Source organism: Acanthochromis polyacanthus, chromosome 1, assembly GCF_021347895.1.
Source record: "Acanthochromis polyacanthus isolate Apoly-LR-REF ecotype Palm Island chromosome 1, KAUST_Apoly_ChrSc, whole genome shotgun sequence".
In the NCBI taxonomy this organism is placed as follows: domain Eukaryota; kingdom Metazoa; phylum Chordata; class Actinopteri; family Pomacentridae; genus Acanthochromis; species Acanthochromis polyacanthus.
In genome coordinates, this window is record NC_067113.1 from 3,419,906 (window position 1) to 3,430,171 (window position 10,266).

The 10,266-nt window shown below is 38.7% G+C and overlaps 1 long non-coding RNA gene across 1 annotated transcript; it reads left to right on the plus strand.

Moving 5' to 3' along the window:
• Window positions 1-3,805: 3,805 nt before the first annotated feature.
• Window positions 3,806-4,430, plus strand: LOC127533620 (uncharacterized). Its single transcript, XR_007941381.1, has 2 exons — window positions 3,806-3,924; window positions 4,008-4,430. It is a non-coding gene; the product is annotated as an uncharacterized LOC127533620 (long non-coding RNA).
• Window positions 4,431-10,266: the final 5,836 nt, after the last annotated feature.

Genomic DNA, 10,266 nt, shown 5'->3' on the forward strand with positions numbered 1-10,266 from the left:
AATGAGGATATCTGACATCTTAAAATCAATGCCACTACAAATGTGATATAGCTGAATTATGCTTTGTAACTTCATAGCACAACACAGTAATGACCACCTGACTACTTTTTTTTCTAACCTCACAAATGTTCGTACTGATTTTTCTTTTTACAATGTGTATGGTCTTAGAACAGAATAGAATAGAATAGAATAGAATCACTTTTTTCCCCGAAGGGAAATTCTTATGCCTCAAAATCCGCTGAATCCAGGGGAAATCCATTAAATTTCCAAACATCCTGCATAATTTTACATGTATGCTGTTATTTCATTCTAAAATAACTTTAAAAATGATCCTAAACTCTAAAGACTGGCTTTGACATAGTGGTTTAATAAACTACTAGAGTGAAACAAAACGTGTTACGATAAATGCCCTGTTCATTACTACTCATTTTCATAACATGTTTTGTTCAATGTTTCATACATGGAGCATCTACTGCAATATCGCCTCTCAGTGTTTTTTGTCAATAATCAGCAAAAATCATAAAATTAAGCTTTTAAAACTTACCTGTTACTCTGTTTGAGAGCCTGCACATTTCAAATCTCCTCCCCATGTTCACTTAAAATCTGAGCAGTAGATGGATGATTCTGCTAAATTGTTCCACAGACCAATCTCTCTGAAACTCAGTGGTGTCCTTAAAAGTTTCACTTGCATCTTGTGAATTCTTAATTAGAATGCATAATTAGGGTGCAAAAACAAAAAGCTACTGCACAACAAGAACATCATTTTTCATCCCAGATATGAATGTGAGTTGATACATCATTTTTGGCTATGCCACTTTCCTGTTTGTGGCTTTGAGTTCTTCCCAACTTTTAGCAAAAACAAGGGAGAACAAAGAAGGGGTGAGCATTGTGGAAGAGATGATTAAATGCTTTGGACTTTAATTGGTGTTTGGGTGACAGCTCAGAGAGAAAACAAGGACACACTCACAGGATTGAAGTTGTGTGTGTCTGTGGAAACAGCTGCTGTTGTGATGCACATAAACACATTTTACTGACGTAGTTGAGGAATAATTTATGAATAGATGAGCTGATGAGTAATCTATCAGAGATAATTTCCTAAAATAAAAGCACCGGTTTTAATGCAGCACTTTTTCTTTAGTCACAAACCAGAAGGAATCCCGCACAAATAATAGGAAGATGAGTGACTGTTGCTTTTAATGATAAGTAAATGTCAGATTTCCTAGTAATACAGTGTGACTAAAACTGTTGTTTTCTGCTGATGATAAAGTAACTTCAGGAAGCTTGACTCTGACAAACACACACAAAAAAAACGGTATTAAGGTGGGACAACCAGTCCCAGGTTCCCTCTAGTTAGAATTGTGTCAGCATCAGTAGCTTTGCCATGTGTTCTGGTGACTTCAGGCTGTCAAGTTTACAGATGCTGGAAGGAACTGCAGGATGCTTCTACAGCAAGAAGCAGAGAACCATTTCAAATTCTGATAAAGACTTGCATTTTTCCTCAGTTCTACACTGACTGCTTTTCACAGTTTTTTTTTTTTTTTTTTAAGTTCAGCTTCAACATCTAAAGGAGAGACCCAAGTGCAGTGTGTATTGGAGGTTTTTCTTTAGGGTAGTGTTTTAGCTGGAAGTTACTGGAATAGTCAGTCCATTGGCCACCATTTTGGGCTCAAATGAAATCTCTCAACTGCTATAAGTGACTCCCTTTAAATCTGGCACATTCATTCCGCTGTCTTTTCTTCTAAAGCCTGCATGAGATGGATTTTTGTTGTTCAGTTAAGTCTTATGTCTGAAATTGATTGTCATTAAATCTGGAAAACACGCTCAGGTCTCACTCAGGGTCAGTTTCAAGTGACCCCTTCACTTTTCATTTAGTGCTATCATCAGGTCAGATTTTAATACTTTCACACTTTTTTCCTGTGACCTCATCAGACAAGTCAACATCTGAGGCTGGCAAGACAACATCTGGATCAGCCAGAGTTTTGGAAACACAAAGTTCAAATGGAGATCTTTGGCAACCACCAGCAAAGGTATATCTGGAGACCAAAACAGAGTAGCATTTGATTTAAAGAATATGTGACCAACTGTTAAAAATCGAGGTGGACATGTTTTTGCTCTAGGTTTAAAGGGAGTCATGAATTCCTCTCAGTATCAGGCCAATTTTCGATTCCTATGCCAAGCAGTCTCTCAAGAAAGTGAATATGAAAAACGTTTGGCTTTTACAGCAGAACAATGGTCTGACACATACTTCAGTTTCATTACTATAACTTGTGTCCACACTGTAATATCTGCCAATGTGCGGTTTCTGACTAGGATTCCTACAATTTACAGCTGATGTTCATGAAAAAATAACATTTGAATAAAGATTCATTTTTAATGTTGTCTTGGTGTTTTTACTTAACCCTCGTGTTGTCCTTACCAAAAGATGTTGTTGCCTTGTCTGAAAAAAGTCCAAAAATTCAGAAAAAAAATCCCTAAATTTATAAGAATTTGTAAAATCTTTAGGAAGAAAATTCCTGAAAAGTTTCCCTCAAAAGTTTTATTTTTTTTAAATAAAAAATCCCCAAATTTGACAGCGAAAATCACTGGATTTTGGTTGATTTTTTTCTGAATGTTCTTAAACGTTTTTTTAATTTGTTTTTTTCCACCAAAAAATGTTCAATGATTTCCTAAAAAAATGTTGAAAATGTGGAAGTTTTCACTGTGAAAATGTATATATTTTTTTCCACATTTTTAAAACTTTTAAACGGGTCAATTTGACCCACAGGATGGCAGGAGGGTTAAAATGTCAACAATACAGGTATATGAAATTTGCCCAGGGGCCTATTTCACGAAGCAGGTTTAGGGAAAACTCTGAGTTTCTTAACCCTGAAATGAGGGAAACTCAGAGTTTTCCATTTCACGAAGCGAGGTAACTCTAACCAGGGAATGCGGGGTAACTCTAGCCTGTTTCACAAAGAGGGGTAACTTCAATTCTCGGTCAGTTACCGCAGTAACAGACTCTATGACTCTAACCTGGTCGCCAGCAGGTTTATCTGAGAAAACCTCCAGTTTCTCTCTGTCTCCGCCCACTTTCAGCCACACACGCTGTTTCATTTCCTCATTCATTCAGTCAGTAAGCGAGCGAGTTTTGGCGTAGAACAGCTTTTATTAACGATCCAGTGGATAAAGGAGCAGCATTACTGCACAGATAATTAAATATTCGTCGGTAGATTGTTATCAGACCGAGCATAAATGTTCTCGCATTTCCGGACAATTATCGGTTTGAGCGGTACCGTTTTATAATCGTTTCAAGTCCATAATCTACATAAACAACCTAATCCGTCCTTACATTTACATTACCAGCCGCAGTCATGCTCTCACATCCAGCAGATATTTTGTGTGTTGCGCTGCGGTTCTTTGCACATGGAAGTTTTTATATGATGTCGGAGATGCAGAACACTACAGTAAGACAACTGTATGCAGGACAGTCAGAAAAGTTTTCCTGGCTCTGAAACGACTTTTACTCATCATTGTGCATGGGATTGCAGGTGAATGATGTAGAGATCTGTTAAATTCATTTTAAATCATATTCCCTTCATGACATTGTGCTGCAGCCTCAGGCTGGGATTAGTCATTTTAATTTCTTTTAGGATTTCCCAGTGTGATTGGCTGCATAGATGCACACACATCCCCATCACAGCTCCCTCACATCATGAATAGGAAGTCCATTCACAGCATAAATGTGCAGGTCGGCTACAGGTAGACTGACTACTGTTTCTAAATGTGAAAGACTGCATCATAGTTCAACATCTGTCATTCTCTGCACTGTCCAGATCATATGTGATGCTGCATACATCATTTCTAATGTGGAGGCCACGTGGTCTGGGTCTGTTCATGACTCCAGGATTTATGGAGAGTCTAACCTGAGCAACAGACTGCAGCATGGTCAGCAGCCTAAAGATTTTCACAATAGAATTCTCTTGTCTCCCTCCTTTAATATACTCTGATGTATCCACTATACATTACAGGAGAGTTTGATGGCCTTCTGCTGGGTGACAGGGGTTACCATGCCAACCCAGGCTGATGACCTCATACCCTGACCCTGAACCAGGCCCCCAACAGAACTTCAACCGGACTCACTGCAGGACCAGAGCCCGGGTGGAGATGACCATAGGCCTGCTGAAAGCCCGTTTCCAGAGCCTACATCTCCTCAGGGTGACCCCTGAGAGAGCCTGTGATATTACTGTGGCATGTGTTGTTCTTCATAATATTACCACTATTAGAGGAGAGCAACACCCTGCCCTACAAACTGAAGACCCAGATGATGAGCCCATCCACCTGCAGCTATCCAGGACAGCAGAGCAGTCAGAGACACCGTATGCAATAATCACTTTAGAGTTTAAGTCACCATCATCACCACCACAGCAAATAAAGACATGATACACATTTCATTTGGTCTTCTTTATTTCCTACAAATAAAAGAGATGGTTCAGTTCATGTTCCAATAGTTAACATAATTCATCTGTAACCATCACCCACCTCTAACTTGTGCTCCAGTATTTCAATTTCCAGATCTGCCCTCCTAATCTGTTTTTTTGGATTTTTCTCTGCAAATGCAGTTTGTAAATCCGTTTTACTGATAACTGGGATTACATAGAGGACATTAAATTATACAGTTGCACATGAATTCCACAGAATGAACCTCTGGTGTTTCCTGAACATCCATCTCACTGTGTCAGTCTGTGCAGTGGAAGCTGAGGGACCATCCTGCTGTTGTCCAGCCATGCTCTGTTAAAAAAGATGAGAATGTGCAACACTTCAGTGTAGGCTAAATGTCACACTCTCTATTCCACCCAAAATCTGAATGGGAAGAGAACTATCAGTAACATACCTCTGTATGCCTTTCTGGATCCCCCTCTGTAAAGGCAGCAGACACACTTTCATCCTCTTCATCCTAGATCAGTGACATGTTTCAGTACATTTAAACTACCATTTGGATCAATCTTTGGAGTGTTGACTACTTACAATTACAAGATATGTATATATATATATATATATATATATATATATATATATATGTATGCATCCATGACATTTTATACCACCGTTTTACAGGCATCTGCTTTCTTTCTGTTGGCTGAGCAGAAGTCTATGTTAGTTTAAATAGGCTTAATTATTTAACAGGACATGATATGGATGCAGACATTTAGGCTATGTGTGGATAAAACAACTGCACAGTCAAACAGCCACTTAATATTTAGGCTACTTTACAATGTAAAACATGATCAACATGAAGTACCTCCATGAGATATTGCCGAGGTCTGACCTGTTTGAACAATGTTTTTATATTTCATCTTAAGCTGCTGCCCCAGCGGGATTTCACCTAAATGAAATAACTTACTAGGCTGCCATTCAGACAGTTATTCCCTGCAATATTATTACGATTACAAAGGACTACATTTAAACTTACGCATTGATCCGGGCTGTTCTCCACGCCGTCTCTCTCTCTTTTGCAGCTGCAGCGGTGTTGCACTTCTTTGTAAAAACGTGTTCAAACTCGCCATATGAGCGCGTTAAAAACTTCCCGTTCAAAAACGCAGCCTTTCGCTTCCCCGTTTCCATGGTGACTCATCGAATCGGGGTTCCATCGATGCTGTCTTTTCAGAGTTGCGGTGCACGTGCATAACTCCGGGTCAAACTACTCCGAGTTGATTAACCCAACTCAAATCAGCCGTTGTGAAACCGAAAACTCAGAGTTTTCTATCTCAGAGTTTTCTATCTCAGAGTAGATCAACTCAGAGTTGTGGAAGAAACTCAGAGTTTGTAAAACCTGCTTCGTGAAATAGGCCCCAGGTCCCTTTCAGAAATTAATTTATTATCATTCCTTTTGGAGCAGAGTGCTGGAAAATTTCCTTAAATGGAAATATAATCTTCAGAATTTTGCTTGCATCTGTTTGGACATTTCCTGGATCCAGACCAACATATTTATGCTGAGGTGGGAGGAGAGGCACAGCTGAGGCTGTGTTCATGTTGATTTACTGCCGCTTTGCAGTTGTTGTGTTTATTTTGGGAAGATGTGCCATTTAAACCTTCCATGTCCACAATTGGTAACACAGTAAAATGTTTGTATGTCATTTGGTTGAAGCACATTCACACAGAAGCGCATTACATCTTTTATTTGGATTAGGTTTTTCCTCTTTCAGTTTTTATTTTTCTTTTTGTCTTTTTTCATCTACAGCTGTTTGATACATGTGTCAAGATTCTAATAATTACATCCACATGTCCATCCGTCCATCCTCTATACACCACTTTATCCTCACTAGGGTCGTGGGGGGTGCTGGAGCCTATTCCAGCTGACTCGAGCAAAGGCAGAGGACACCCTGGACAGGTCGCCAGTCTGTCACAGGGCTACATATACAGACAGACAATCACACTCACATTCACACCTACGGGCAATTTAGAGTAATCAGTTAACCTCAGCATATTTTTGGACTGTGGGAGGAAGCCGGAGTGCCCGGAGAAAACCCACGCATGCACAGGGAGAACATGCAAACTCCATGCAGAAAGATCCCAGGCCCACTCCGGGATTTGAACCGGAGATCTTCTTGCTGCAAGGCGAAAGTGCTAACCACTATTACACTGTGCAGCCCCATCCACATGTCACAAAGTGGAATTCAGACAGACAGAGCTCCACAGAAAAGTCAATACTGATGTTCAGTTTAATGACTGAGTCACCTGCAAGAACTTAGAGAATATCTCATCTTTCCTGTACAGTTGATTAAGTTGCCATCACAAAGCTGAGGGAGAGGCTATATGTAATTCCAACTCGTGGATGTTACTGTGGATGAAACTTAGTTATTCAAACCTTTTGACATTTGCTTAACAAAAGCACAGATATTTTGCATTTGTGCCTCCGGTTGTTTATTAAAATTTTAACAGAAAAAATGAGATTTTCAAATTTGCAAAGTAGAACAGTGCAGTTTTAATGTATGCATTAATTACTGATTTATTGTTTGCGCCTCTATTGACAACTACAACAGCGTGGCTACAGTACAGTTAACAGTTGATCTGCCCAAGTCCTCCAAGGGTTTTTCTTTTCTACAAAAATAATAATGAAGAAAAAGTTTTGAGATGCAATTAAAAATAACAGCTTTGCACTACAGTCTTATTGATGCTCGGTAACTACTGAAACACTAGGCTTTATTTTTTTAAATTTCTACCTAATTAAACCTCCCCAGATGCAGTCAAGTCAGGAACAGCTATAAGACCAAAAAATAAAACAACAAAAAATATGGCAGGAATGTTGGGATATAACAAGTCTGTGTCCCCGTCAGAGGCTTGTCCGTTGTCTCTTTTCCTTTGCCTAATCAAAACTGTAGTCAGTGAGTTGGTGACACTGATGTGATCGAAGCTGTCCTAAAAATTTTCAACTGCTATTCTCCTGAATTTGATGCAACAGAAATGAGCAACAACAATCCTTCATCCATTTTAGTCATAGTAGTACAAGGTGGCCTCTTTTTGACTGTGCCACACCTTCTAAATATAGTGGTAGATTGTGTTCAAAAAGAAATGTGACCTGGTTCAGGTACAGGGACCTCCAGGATGGAAAGTGTTAAGTCTTGCACTGGATTCTGAATAAATCACCAGCAGTTCCACTAGCAAAGGGCCCCACATCATCAAAGTCTCTCTTCTGTGATTCACAGTTGAAATTATACATGCAGATGCATTTATTCACCTTCTCAGAATCTCATATATGAACAGAAGTTGGACCCAAAAATCTGATCTAAACTCCATTTCACACGTTTTAGCCCAAGCAGTTCTTTTCTTCTTCTTGGTCTCCTTCATTAGTGGTTACTTTGCATTACTTAAGGTATGAAAGTCTGATTCATATAGTTTCCTCTCATGGTTGATGTAGAGATATATCTGCAGTTTGAATTTTGGGAAGCATTGATGTGGGCCCATGTAGTTTGCCACCCAAAATGTGGTTTGCTGAGAAAAATCTAAATCCATTCAGATTATATTTAGAATCCTCTCACAGCTGTACCTTACCCTACCTTACAGCACTGGAACTCTGACCAATGCAGCTAATCTGTAGCATAATTCAGCATAAGGCAAAGATTATGCGTAGGAAAATTTTTATGGATGAGAAAATTTAGTACCAAAGTGAAGAAGTGAAAATATTCTGAATATAGAATACACATAAAATATTGATTCTTTTTTGGTGACTAACATAGGTTTTTGCTGCTGACCATCATTACATCAGTACAGGGTGTCCCTAAAGTCTGGACACATAGGAAATCTCATTAACTATATTTTTGGCATTGCATTGCTTAGGTTCCCGGCGGCAGTCCTCTCTGCTTCCTCAAACTGGGGGCATGCTGACCGCAATGTACTGTAGGTAATACAATGACTATAAATCAGGAACCTCATGCAAATCTACGGCAAAGAAAACACACTATCACATTCAGATATTGCTGGTAGTGTGCAATGCTGTCATTAAAGCAAACAGTGGCTACTCTGACAAATAATAATAACAATAATGAATAAAATATGAAAATTCTGTTAGTTAGTATATATGAGTGTTATTTCATATTTTACATGTGCCCACTTTTTTTCTGCGCTAAGCAAAATACCAAGAACAGAGGAAAAACTCTTGGGTAAGTAGTTAATTTTTTAAGTAGAACTGTACCTGAGAAGTCAAGCTGATACTGATACTAAGTAAACAAAACAGGGATCTGGAATACACCTGCAGGTACATCAGTATCAGGTTTGACATTTAGTTTGCCTCTGCAAAAGACTGACATTTTTACTGCAGCTGTACTGTCAACATTTTGCAGAAAAAGAAGCTCTAAAGGACACTGTGACCCAGACGAACACTGCCTCTCAATGTGATCTCCACATATCCGACAACAGTTCCACACCAGTGTGAGAAGGGTCGGAAAGTCAACTGAGAGTGGCAGCACGGTATAATACTCTATGTAGAGACAACAAACTACCATTGTTTGCTTTGTGTGGTTTAAACTTTTGCCATTTAACACCTTCATCTATGTCAGCACGTCATGTCAGGATGATATCAGGATGTATCCGTGATGGCAAACTAATAATGAGAATAAAAGTAAGAATTGCAGTAATCATTTCACTTGGGTAAAACTTGTAGTTAGGAGCACAAAGATTTTTCCACAGAGAGCATAACAAGCAATCACAAAAATGAAAAAACCCAAGATCAATTAAATGCAACAACACAATTAGAGTAATACAGAAATGAAATGTACATTAAATCACCTACAGTGTAAAACAACAGGTACAAATTAAGATCCTGCTGTTGAATAAGAAAGCTGTATGATTTCAGAAAACAGGACAAGTTGTTCGGGGAGAAGGCAATCTATGGAAATATGTCTTCAGAAAGGATTTTAAAATCAGAAACAGTGTCAGCCAATCAAACACCAATTGGAAGACTGTACCAGAGCTGAGCTGCCAGGACAGCAAATGCTCAATCAGCCTTTAAACCTAATTTGAACTGGAAGAACTGAACTTCGCAGCAGATCTAAGTGGTTCATTTGATCTGTACAGAAACCAACTGTCCACTGATGTACAGTATTGGCCATGAAACACCAATTTTAAAATAGAAAAAAAAGGAATTCATAACTAGTGCATTGAGGTTAAAAGTGGAGTGATACGGTGAGAAAATTTGGAGTTTGCCTGAAGTTTGGCTGCAGAGTCCTGCACTGTATCTCATCTTCACACTATAAAAAGTGTATTTCAGCAGTAGTTGAAGTAATGTAAAATTCTGAGTGAGTTTCATTTAGATTTCTGCTTTCGTGAAGACAATTTACATTTGTGGAATTTATCAACTTGGAATTACATGTTGTTCCCTCAGTACACATTTAACCTGCTATTCTCATTTGAGTCAACCTGAATCAATTAGGTTTCTCATGATGCTGTGCGTCTGACGTCATGACGTCTCCGCCTTCTCCAGAATGTTTTACTTGCAGTTGAGTCATTTTCTCAATAGCAAAGGTATTGAATTACTACTTTTCTGTTGTCTTTGAAAGTAAGTCAAAGGTAAAATAAATCCTTTAATATGTTAGATATCAAATGGCCCAACTGTATTGTTAAATTTGTTAAGTTTTTAGTAAACTGACTGAGCTAAAACCGGCTATCTTTCAGTCCTGCGGACATTAGCAAGTTTTAGATTAGCACAATTTCAGTAGGTATAGTTTGCTGGTTTTGGTAAAAATATGAAGAGTTCATTTGCAAAAACAGGTAACTCTGTTTTCAGAAAACTCA